A 13728-nucleotide genomic window follows, 5' to 3' on the forward strand; every position below is an offset into this window, starting at 1 on the left:
AAAAGTGGATACCACCAAATTAGGATTAAGGAGGGTGATGAATGGAAAACAACATTCAAGACAATAGAGGGTCTTTATGAATGGCTTGTAGTGCCATTTGGCTTATCTAATTCTCCAAGCACCTTCATAAGAATCATGAATTAGCTGATGAAGGACTTTATAGGTAAATTTGTGGTGGTATATTTAGATGATATTCTCATTTTCAGTAAGGATAGGGTAGATCATGTTAATCATTTGCAAATTGTGCTACAAAGATTGTATGAAGAGAAGCTAACCATGAACTTGGACAAGTGTGAATTTGTTAATCAGGAGTTTGTTTATCTTGGGTTTGTGTTGTCACAAGGAAAACTCAAGATGGGTCCTAGAAAGGTTGAAGGCATAGTGAATTGGCCTACTCCTAAGTCAGAAATAGAGGTGAGAAGCTTCCATGGACTAGCTCAGTATTATAGGAAGTTCATTAGGCAATTCAGTGCTATATGTGAACCAATGCTAGACACTATTAGAGGTGGAATTAAGGAAAATTTTTAGTGGAATGAACAAGCAAATAGAGGTTTTGAAACCTTGAAAGAGGAGATAGCTACTCAACCGGTGTTGGTGTTGCCTAGTTTTGAGAAACTCTTCACAGTGGAATGTGATGCAAGAAATGCTGCAGTAGGTGTTGTCCTAAGCCAAGAAGAAAGACTAGTAGCTTTCCATAGTGAGAAGCTAAGTGATGAAAAGAGGAAATACTCCTCATATGACCTAGAATTATATTCTTTAGTGCAGGCTTTAAGGAAGTGGAGACACTATCTCCTTCCTAAGGAATTTTTAGTCTACACAGACAATCAAGCTTTAAGCTTTCTAAACTCACAAGACAAACTCAATAAAAAACACATGAAGTGGGTAGATTATATGAAAGCCTACACATTCACAATAAAGCACAGAAAAGGTCAATTAAACTGGGTTGTTGATGCATTGCGCATAAGACTTTTGACAGTCCAAGAAATTCAGTTAAGAAGCATAGGTGTTGACAGTTTTAGAGACCTATACCCGGATGATGAAGACTTCTCAAATGCCTATACGGTATGCAAAGAGTATCAAAATCATTTTCATAGTGAGTATTCAGATTTTACCTTGCAAGATGCGTTATTGTTTAGAGGATGACAACTTTGTGTGCCTAGAGGGTCAATGAGAGAAAATCTCATACAAGAGAAGCATAATGGTAGTCTTAGAGGTTATTTTGGATTCAACAAGACTCAAGAGTTGGTTTAGAGGTATTACTATTGGCGTAGGATGAATCAAGATGTTAGGAAGTATGTGGAAACTTGCATTGTTTATCAAAAGGCTAAGGGCACTTCTTCAAATGCCAGTTTACACCAACCTCTTCCCATACCAAATAGACCTTGGGAGTGAATTAGTATGGATTTTGTAGTAGGTTTACCAAGGACAAAGTGGGGATTTGACAACATTTATGTAGTGGATAGGTTTAGTAAGATGACCCACTTTGTACCTTGCAAGACTACTCATGATGCATGTCATATAGCTCATTTGTTCTTCAAGGTTGTGATAAGGATACATGGTCTACCCATGAGCATTGTTTCAAATAGGGTCTCAAAGTTCATGAGTCACTTTTGGAAGACACTTTGGCAAAATCTTGGCACCAACCTATCTTTTGGATAAGCCTGCCATCCACAAACAAATGGGTAGGCCAAAGTGGTTAATATGAGCTTAGGAAACTTATTAAGGTGCCTTACCAGGGACACAATAAATAGAACCACTGGAAAGAGTCCTTTTGAGGTGGCCTATAGTCTTCACCCAAGGGGTATATTGGAGTTAAGGGATTTAGGGAATGCAACAACAAGAAGTGGATATGTTGAAGATTTTTCTCTGTCAATGAAAGCGATACATGAATCAGTCAAGCAAGTATTGAAGGAGAACACAAGTAAGATCAAGCAAAAGGTTGATGAGAGAAGGAAGAACCTACAATTCCAAGTAGGTGATCTTTTCATGGTGCATTTAAACAAAGCAAGGCTACATCAAGGAGTACCTAATAAGTTGTAGATGAGAAGGTTGGGTCCATGTGCCATCCTAGCCAAGTATGGGGAAAATGCATACAAGGTGGACCTACCTAGTGAAATAGGATTGCCACCGGTTTTCAACATAGAAGACTTAATTGCTTACAAAGGTCCAATTCAAGGTTCAGATTGCAGTCACTCAGAGGTATCAGATGATGTAAATAACCTTCAAATACCAACAAAACCAAGTCTAAAGGATGAAAAGGCATTGAGCTCAAGGATTGCTAAGAAGAAAAGACACAAAATCTATTGGGATCACCTCATCAAGTGGCTACATGGGTGTTGGAGACAGAGTTTAAGAAGTTAGGCATTGATCAGAATTTGATCCCAAAAGAGGTGACTTAGTTGTCTTTTGTTTGGGAGAATGGTGTAGGAGCACCTAGGACTTAGGCTCATAGTCCTTCCATAATTTTGGCTTGTACTGACCTTAGCCAAGTCAAGTTTCTAATAAGGACTCCAGGAGGGTCCAAGGTGTGTGTGTCATGTTTGATTTGAGTTAAATCTAGGTCTAATTGAGTTGGTTTTCTTTCTAGGTTTGCACTTTGTGAATAGGTAATAGTTTGAGTAGTTGAAATGGCCTTCTTCATGGTCAAAAGAGGTATGACTTGGTATGATAATTAGAGAGGTTTAGAATACTCTTAGGAATGTTTAAAAATCCATGAGTAATGACTTGAAATAGGTTGCTTAGGTTGGAAATACAAAATGTGGAAAGTTGTAAAAGTTGTCATGACAACTTTGGTCCTAAAGAGCATAGCGGTGGAGTTAGGGATAGAACAATGCCCTAGGGTGCCTCCACATGTGGGGAAGACTATTTAAACCTCCTCTTGCATGCTTAACAAGGTTGGAAGTTTGATTTTGTATGATTGGCAATCTAAAACTACTCATTTTCGAACTGTTATCACTATTTTGGTCTTCTTTTGTATGAAATGTGAACACTAATAGATTGAATCCATTGATCCAATTTTGGATTGTATTTATTTGGTGTGTTCTAGTACTGGTTGGTTCATTTCATTATTTGTAGATAGGGTGTGTTAGTACTTTCATTGTTTTGTTTCCAAACAACCAGTTTTGGCTTGTAAATAGTAAATTTTGTATAAAATGGTTGCCCCATAAAAACCCTCTATGCTACCTTCATGGCCTATTGGGAAATGGAAGGAAACCCTATGTATAGTGTAAATATATAGGGAGGAGTTTTGGAAGTGGAGTTCATCATGGTTACCACCTTGTTCTAGGCGAGTCCAGGAGCAACCCGACTAGAGAAGATAGGGTGAAAAGTGAATACATTGTGTAGAGGTGAACACAAAACCTTAGAAAAATAATTTGGAGAGGTTCATGAGGTCCATACAGAGTTGCAAAAACAAGGATAATCCTTGAAAATACCTTTAGATGCCCATTCCACAAAATTGAACAGTCACTGCCGCTTAAGAGCTTAGAAACCCTATCAAACCCTCATTTTTGGGTTAGGGTATTGTACGGAAAGTTGGGAAGCCAAAACCACCAAAATCGCTTGGGGATAGGTGAATTATTGAAGAAAAGTAAAACTCTTTGCAAGGTCTTTTGGAACATAGAACCAAAAACCCTCAAAAACTGGATTTAGGAGGCCGATTTGGGGCTCATCCTTGTAGCCCTATTTCTAGGCAATTTCATGAAATCGGTAAGGGAGATGAAGATTGAATAACCTCAAATGGAACTAGTTGGATTGATTCCATGGTAAAAACCACCTCTACACCTCTGCAATAACTCACAACAACATGGGGGTGAAAAGTGAGAAATTGACAAGTTGTTGTCAAGATAGCAAGATTGAGCATATGGGAAACATATTGAAATGGTAGGGTTCTTAGTCAAACACTAGTTGCAAACACCTTGAGATTGGTATGGAGAAATTCCTAGCAGAGAATGGAAAGGACTTGGAGGTCTTGGAGCATAGCTAGACCTAGTGAGGTTGGTGGAATTGAGAAACACCAACTAGGTGAAGTGTGAGCAAGCTAGGTAAACCCTATCACTACTCCATGAAACAAGTCTTCCTCCAAGAAATAATGCTCCACCGGTTGTGCTTTTCCTGTCATCAACATTTCCTACCCAATCTGCATCTATATACACCTTCAAGTCAAAGTTTCCCAACATTACCTTTCAAATATCTAAAAATCCTCTTGGTTGCTATCAAATGTGTTTCCTTAGGATTCTTCTAGAATCTAGCAACTAGGCCAACTGCATGAGCTATATTCGGTCTGCTATGAACAATATAGTGCAATTTTCCAATCATTGACCTATATTCCTTCTCATCAATAGATGTGGATTCATCTTCCTTAGAAAACTTACAACCTGTAACCATTGGTGTCCCAAATGGTTTACAGTCACTCATACCAAATATCTTCAAGACCTCTTTCACATACTTAGACTGTGTGATGAAAATACCATTCTTCATTTGTTGTATTTGCAAGCCTATGAAATTTTTTATTTCACCCACTAGAGACATTTCAAAGTCATTTTTCATTTCATCTGTAAAATCATCGATCATGTCATCATTACCTCCAAATATGATATAATCTACAAATACTTCTCTAGCCATTATTTTATCTCCTTCAAATTTGAGATATATGTTTCTATCTTCATTGGTTCTCAAAAAACCTATCTTCATCAGATATGTATGAATCCTTTCATACCATGCTCTTAGTGCCTGCTTTAATCCATATAAAGCCTTATGCAATATCCATACCATTTCTTTCTCATCAGTCAAAGCATAACCATCTTGCTGCTTAATGTATACTTATTCTTCTAGTATCTCATTCAAAAATGTTGACTTAACATCCATCTTATATACCTTGAATTTCTTATGTGCTGCAAATACAAGTAAAGTTCTAACACCTTTCAGTCTTGCCACTGGTGCAAAATTATCACCATAATATTCTCCTTCCTCTTGTGCATAACCTTTGCAAACCAACCTAGCTTTGTTGCCAACTACAACACCATCTTCATTCAACTTGTTCCTGAATACCCACTTAGTACCTATCACATTTTTATTTACCGATTGGGGTACTAGGGTCCATGTGTTGTATTTCTCAATTTGATCTAGTTCCTCCTCCATAGCTTTAACCCGATTATCATCACCAAATGCTTCCTTAGCAGTTCTTGGTTCAATAGTGGAGATCATGTAGGAATTCTCTCTGATTCTTCTTCCAATTAGTACTCCAACATCCTTATCTCCAATAATCTGCTCAGGTTTGTGATTGAGTCTCACATATCTCAGGATAACATGATCATTATCTTCAGGTTCATCTTCTTCATTATCATCATCTTCTTCTAAATTTATTTGTTCCAGTTGAACTGGTACATCAGTATTTGCTTTACTAGTTTCAGGTTTCACAGTTTCTAGTTCCAAAAACAAAATGCAAGGATCTCCATCCTTTTTCTCCAAACTGGTTTCCTTTGAGACTTTAGGATATTCATCTACTTGAACACCAACACTCTCAATAATTTTGTGTCTGATTGTTAAAACACTTGTAGGACTTACTCTTGGTGGAATAGCCAAGAAATATAACTTCATCACTTTTAGCCTCAAATTTGCTAACATAATCACGTCTTATAATAAAACATTTGCTACCAAATATCTTTAAATAACTAACTTTAGGTGATCTTCTATACCAGTATTCATAAGGAGTCTTGCCCTTACCTCTCTTTACCAGAATCTAGTTCATAGTGTAGACAATTGTGGTGACAACTTCCCTCCAAAAAGTTTTCTCTACACCTCCTTATATCAACATTGTCCTAGAAGCTTCAACAACTAATGGGTTGTTTCTCTCTATGATACCATTCTGTTGTGGTGTCCTCAACGCATAAAGCTGTCATTTGATACCATTTTCTTCACAATATCTAATGAATTCCTCAGAAGTAAATTTACCACCTTGATCAGTCCCCAGACACTTTATCTTCTTACCACTCTCCTTCTCACATAAGGCCCTAGATGCCTTGAACTTACTAAAAGCTTCAATCCCACATCATCCTTGAGCAATCATCAGTGACAATCATAAAATATCTGTCACCTTGAATACTTTTTGTCCTTATTGGTCCACAAAGATTTGTATGAACCAAATATAATAGATGTTCTGCTAAAAAAGATTTTCTCTTGAAAGTTGAGGATGTCATCTTTCCCAACTGGCATTGCTTACATAGAGCATTAACCGGTTTGTCCAACTGAGGCAAACCTCTCACTGTCTTGTACTTACTCACTTTAACAATATTATCAAAGTTTATATGACAAAATATCCTATGCCAAAGCCAACTATCATCTATCTTTTCAATTAAATAGTTCCTAACTTTAGGATTAAGGTGAAACAGGTTACCTTTAGTTTGCTTTCTAGTTGCAATCAATTCACCTTTTCTCCCATATATTTTGCACATACCGTTCTTAAACTCTAATGGGTATCCTCTGTCATTGAGTTGTGCCACACTCAAAAGATTGTGCTTTAAACCTTCAACCCAGTAGAAATCATCTGCACTTCTCTTTCCATTAAGAGAAATAGTTCCCTTACCTTTAACCATGCAGGGTGAGTCATTACCAAATCTTACAACTTTTCCATCAAATTCCTTCAATAAAAGAAATTTTCTCTGGTCACCGGTCATGTGATGTGAACAACCACTATCAATGATCCAATCATTAGAGTTATCCATTGGAGATACTAACGCCTTCTAATTAGTTATCTCCTCTTTAATGGCTACAAACACAATATATTCATTAGCATCACCATCAGGTTCCTCATCAGTGATATCACTATCAACAACAATAAGACAATCTCTTTTGCCTTTACCCTTATACTTCTTGAGTTTCTCTCATTTGTGCTCATTATCACCATTAGGACAGTTAGCAGTTATGTGTCCAATCTTGTTGCATGCAAAACATTTCAAAGGTAATTTACCTCTATATTTACCAGTACCTCTGAGCAACCACTTAGCCAACAATGCTTCAAGCTCAACTAAACTGTCTTCATCATCAGCTTCTCTGCTAGATCTAGATTCATAACTGAGATTGACATCTCTACTTTTCCTCATAGATGGCTTAGAAATAGAAGCTCTAAATGCAGACTCAAATTTTTTTACACTACCATCATAACCATTTAATTCAAAAGTAGTAAGCTTGCCAATGATGGAGTCAAGGGTTACCTTAGTTTTGTTAATAGACTTTAGCTCGTGAATGGCTATGACTCAGATACTGTAGACCAGTAGCAGGGTTCTCAGAACCTTATTGGTCATTGTGGCATCTTCCACTTTACCTCCTGTACTTTTAATTTCACTTACTATCTCTTTTATCCTTTGACCATACTCCTAGATATTCTCACCTTCAGCCATCTGCATGTCATCAAACTTTCCTCTTAGAATCTCTTCTTTAGCAATCTTAACATGTTCATCACCACTATAAATCTCTTCAAGTTTTTCCCATACATCTTATGCAGTCTCTAGACCATGAACATCTACATACTCTGCATCAGACAAAGGACTGATAATAGCCTCTAATGCTTGATTTTTTTCTTGTTGCTCTTTCTTCTGATCATTAGTCATAAACCCACTAGGTGAAACATATTGAGTAACAACATGTTCCCAGTATCGATTTCCTAGACTCTTGATATAAATTTTTATTCTATCACTCCATATCCTATAGTACTCTCTATTAAACTTTGGACCTTCCTTCTTCATCATGATATGCAACATCTTTACCTCAAACTGTTAGGCTTAGACCTTAGAGGACCTGATAAGCTCTGATACCAATTGATGATATGATGAAAGAATAAGAATCTGGTCAACTACTGAGAGGGGGGGTGAATCAATAGATAGAAAAACTGATATTAATTTCATCGATCTCAAAATCAATCTCTAAAAGTAAACTTAGAACTATCAATACAATATTACTGTCAAGATAAAAACCCTCAAGATAAACCAATTGACTATTACAACAAACTAACAGTAAACAACTTCAAACTCATAAACATCCAAATGCTTTTACTGACATAAGTTAAACTTCATTTCACAAAGCTTCCGGTTATCATGATTTATCAAAGTGGATTAACTAGTTAAGCAAATCAACCATAAGAACATAACCACAAAAACATTCACCACTTGACACAATATTTTTGATGTGGAAACCCAAATGGGAAAAGGTTTACCAGTTACAACAATAGATAAGGTTTACACCAGTTACCGGTTCACTCCACAAATTATTCCTACTAGTCACACTAACAATATTACAACAATATCAACAATATCATTACTGGTTAATTCCATTTCGACTGATAAAATGCCCCTGGCCCAACATAATATGACCCCTCATTTTGTGAGCTCCACCTAGGTTTTGGAAAGCTCCACTTCATCCAAGAGTCCAAAGCCATCAAATTTCCCCTCCCCGACCTTTAGGTTGGAAATAATAATGGTCGTGGAGGAGGCCAGCAGCATGAAAGAGGAGGAGGAATCCAACTTGGCTAAGCTGGAGAAAAAAATGGTGGCCCTCTCTAACAATGTGCAGGTGATCACCAGCAAACTAGAGGTGGCAGAGTCTAAGATGCACAATGTTTCCAAATTTTCTTTGAATGTTATACGATGCTCAACTACTACTTTGTGCCTCATGTAGGAAAACACGACCAAATGGAAAGGCAAGGAGGACGAGGACTACAAAGCCCTGTTCAAATTCCTCACTAAGGAATGGGCTAGAAAGCTGCTCCCTAAGAAGAGCCATGGGAAAAATAAATAATCTTCTGCATGTGGAGAATTTAAGGTTTTTTGTTTATATCTAGTAGCCACTGGATGGATAGGGATAGTTTATGCTTTTGTTTATATTTCTCTGTTTATTTCCCTGCGTGGCAAATGGCTAAAACTCTGATTAGTAATACTTTATATCTGATAAACTCTCGTAGAATGATTTTTTTTTATAGAGGCAAAAGGCTGTTACTATGCTGATTATCTGCGGATAGTGGTTCTGCCACTAGCCTTCTAATTGTTCCTATGGGTCAACCCCCTTGTTTTTGGTTTCTTTTAATATCAAAAACATATCATTAATGCAATCTTCATGCAAATGCCAACAATTAGACCTCTGAAGCGGCTCACATTCTTATGGTTCTTAGTAGAGACAAATTTTGCAATGGGGATTTTTTGTTGGGACTGGTGCTTGGCTTCCCTGAAGAAGTGAGTATTGAGGGTGGAGATAGTGGGGTCAAGCATCTAAGTATCCACTCTGAATTGCGTAGCTCAGCGTAGCCCCCCAAGTGAGATTCAACAACTATTGTCTTGGCCAACCTTAGGATTGTGCTTGAATGTGATTTTATTGCAAAATCAAACAAACATTATGTTTGTCATGTTTTCTAAGTGTGTACAAAACAAACAAGAACATTTCACAATCAACGCCACATTTGAAATTGAAACACTTTATAAAAAACTTGGTCTAAACTTTCAAGTATCCATCCACATTGTAAAACGGAAACATTCCAAAACATTGTCATTGAAACATTGAACCTATGTTCCCAAAACAATCATTTAAAATCTTTTGAGATATCATTTTTTGAGTTATGATCTTTTAGGTCCTCACATAGTCACATCAATCTAGCTTGTCATACCTTTTAGGTCCTTGCATAGTCTTCCCCTAGTTGAACCTTTCATCCTTGCATATCTCATTTAATTATACCTAGTACTTTGCATAGCACCCTTAGATCAAACCTTTGCATACCACCATTAGGTAATACCCTTGCATAATTCCCTTAGATCATACCCATAATCTTTGCATAGTCTTCCATCATTCCTTTAGGACATAACCTTAAACCTTCATAGGTGCCTTAGGTCATTTCATCATTGGTCCTAGCATTTCATTATTACTTACATACCAAAATCCAAAAAACCCAAAAACATTGCTTGCACTTATGATTTCTCGTCTTAGGTCTGACATCAACTTTTGATCATAAATCACCCTTGTCACTTGAGGTGCATCTTCCTTGATTTAGGGAACCAATCAATATCTTTGAGTTGTTATTCCACTTGGAGTTCATCATCTCATATCATAGCATGCCCTCTCTTTGATCACTTATCCTTGTGTCTATCCATCATAGCACAAGTCAAACCTCACATTGCAAATATATCTAGACCTAGAGTATCCTTAGTCCTTGCATCAAACATCATTCATCCTCATATCCCATTTAAGGTTTAGTTGCACATAGATCATATTTTTTCGTCAACCCTTTAGTAGTCATATCACATAGATTGCATCTTTACATTGATCCTTAGTTGCATCCCAATCTCACTCATATCATATAGTTCCCCCTTTTGCACATTAGGGTTTGCATCATACCTTGAGTCTTATTCATCATCAAATACATAAACCTTAGGTAAATATCAAAACAATCACTTATGTCTCCTAATTTGAGAATACAAAAGTTTCAAAATCATCTATTTCAAGATGGAGACAACCTTATTAATTTTCATGAAGAAGAACACATTAGTGTTACAACCAGTGAAACACGCGATGAAGATATAACTCAATCTACCATTGATGAAGCATTTCATGACCATAGATTTACTAAACTCCTTAAAGAGGTGGTTAAACATGATCCACAAGCATACTTCAAAGCCCTTGCTGACGAGGGAATCAAATTGTCACCTAATTTTGTCATATCATTGCTCATAGTTAAGGGAAAATTGAGAGTTATTAAATCTAAACCTGCGAGGACAAACAATGAGGAGAGGATAAAAGATTACAGACCTTTCTACTAGCAACCAAGATAAGAGAGATGTACAAAAATTTCAGAACATGCACCTACCAATGATCCCATTTTGAGGGAATTGAGAGAATTGAGACAATAAATAGACACTCTCAAGAATAAGAAGGCATCATCACACAATTTTTCTATTGAGGACATATGTCCCTAATCTTTTGATCTGAGTATTCCAATGCCACCTTTTCCTAGTCATTGGGAAATACCAAAATTGGATAAGTACAAAGGAAAAGGGGACCCCAAAGATCACTTGAGAGGGTTTTGTGTTGCTACCTTAGAATTTTTAGTAGATGAAACATACCTCATGAGACTCTTTTCTTGTAGTCTTGGAGGAAGTGCCATGGAATGGTTCTCCCGATTACCTCTGACTATCAAATCTTTTCAAGATTTGGCTGATAAGTTTGTCTCACACTATTCTTACAACTACGAACATGAGGTGACCATGATAGACCTCTTCAACACAAAACAAAAACAAGGAGATTCCTTCATATCATTTCTTCAAAGATGGAGACATTTGACAAAAAGAGCACCTTATGACATTCCTAATAAGCAACTTGTTGACCTCTTTTGTCATAATTTAAACAAGGAAATTGGAAGAGAACTTCGCCTCAAGTGTTTGGACATCTTTGATGAGGTCATAGATATGGGATTCCACATTGAACAAACCTTTATTAATGATGGTACTATAAAGATCACAAAGGATCGAGTTCAAACCATAAAACACCCTTTTGGGCTAAGAATAAGAATATGGTTAATGACGGAGTTGTTGACGTGAAAAATCTTAAAACATCATTACATGTTTACAACCTTAAGGGTTCATCCTCAGACAAAGGAAAAGAGAAAAAAGAAGCTTCCCTAAACAAAATTTTACACCATTGGGACAACCGCTCAAATTAGGATTGAAAGAACTCCTTGAAAACAATCTTATAACATTGCCAGAGATAAGGGAATACAATCCTCAAGTTAAACCCCCATGGTGGAATGATGATCACTTTTTTGACTACCATAGACACAAGGGTCATGAGAATAACAATTTTAATAAACTCTGACATGTCATACAAGACCTTATTGATGAGGGAAAGATATCGGTTGATGGAAATAATCCTTCCAGTAACTCCGATTGTGAGGCATTAAAAAATCCTTTCCCTAAGCATGACAAGGATAAAGGGAAGGCCCCAAAATCTGGTGATGGTGTGAATTATACCAATTCTAAATATGACTATATCATAAACAACATCAGTGAGGCCGATAATCATGTGAGCACTTTTATCATAAAGGGCAAAGAAATTGATTGCAATGTTACCACCCCCAGATGTACAATTATTCTTAAGGGCTCTAATTCTAAACCTACTACACCGTCTTCACAATACAACCTTATAGAGAATTTAGAGAAGACACCCGCACATATTTATATAATTTAGTTGCTATGCTTATCCCCTTAGCATTAAGATATCCTTGATAAAGCACTCACTACCACTACCGTGCCTACAAACCTACATGTAGATTAATTTCAAGCTATGGTGGGACATATCACCTCCCCTCATACCCTCACTTTTACCAAGAATAATGACTTGTCCATGCAACAACCCCTTAATGCACCTTTACACATTGAAGTCTTTGTCCATAGAGTTAAGATCAAGTGATTTTTGATAGACAAAGGAGAAAGTCTAAATATTTGTACTCTGAAATTGATTAGAGAGATTGGGTCTAATGAAAATGCAGTTGATCCAAAGAAAAAGATTGCAATAAAGGCATATGATGAAGAGGAACGCTCATCTCAGGGATTAGTTACCTTGCCTATTAAAGTGGAACCTTTGGTGAAGGATGTGGTTTTCCAAGTCCTTGATCTCCCCTAGACCTATAACATTCTCCTTGGAAGGCCTTGGATCCATGCAATGCAAGGTGTACCTTCTACCTACCATCAATGTATCAAATTTCTGCACAATGGCATCAAAGTAACTATACCAGGAGATCCAAACCCTTTTATGTATTACAACAATTTGAGTTCTAAGACTGAATCTATCATTCCTAGCAACCGTGAAGCACGTTCTTCCCAAGCATACATTGATCCTGAATCCTTAAAAGTGTCCATTTCCAAATCCAATGAAGCTGAGATTACAATAAAAGTAAAAGACCATGGAGTAGGCGAATATTCTATGAGTTGTGCTCTCTGCATTGGAAAGCTACCTTTGACCCCTCACACTTATGGAAACCCACAAATGACTAAAACCACATCAGAAACCACTACTATAGTTTGTAAATCTACTATTTTAAAAAAAGGGGAGCTTTGTATGATTAAATGGAAGAAGAGGACCTCTTGAGATGGTTATACAAAGATGAAGATACAAATAAAGAACAAATTGTAGAACCTAAAGTTAAAATACCAGTTGAGCAATATGGAAAGGGATTGCAATTAATTAAAAGATATGGCTATGCTGATCAAATTACTCTTGGTTTACACAAACAAGGTATACTTGAACCGATAAAAACTGATGATGGATGTAAGGTTCCTCATCTAGGGTATGATACGTAGAAATATAAGACCTTGAGTACTAAGGGTAACTCGAGTGAGGTAGGGGATTCTTCTAATGCAACACAGACTGACAAGTAAGGTACCATTGATGACTAATGATTTCATTGATATATATGACTGCGATTCTATTTGTACCCTTGATCCTATTCATAAACTTGAACCTAATCATGATCCTTTACCTCTTATTCACATACAACTTTTTTTGGGGGACCACGAGGGACAACCCCAGTTAGATATTTTTCAAAATGATGATGCAATCATAAACTTTATTGGAGAATGAAGTGATTTACCCCTTGGAAATCATAGGGATGGATTCACCATAGAACTCAACAATATGGCTTACTTTGGAGAAGGTTCCAAGCCTTTCAATCACAAATTATGGAAAATATCAATAGGT

This window comes from Cryptomeria japonica, chromosome 6 (assembly GCF_030272615.1).
Source record: "Cryptomeria japonica chromosome 6, Sugi_1.0, whole genome shotgun sequence".
Classification (NCBI taxonomy): Eukaryota; Viridiplantae; Streptophyta; class Pinopsida; order Cupressales; family Cupressaceae; genus Cryptomeria; species Cryptomeria japonica.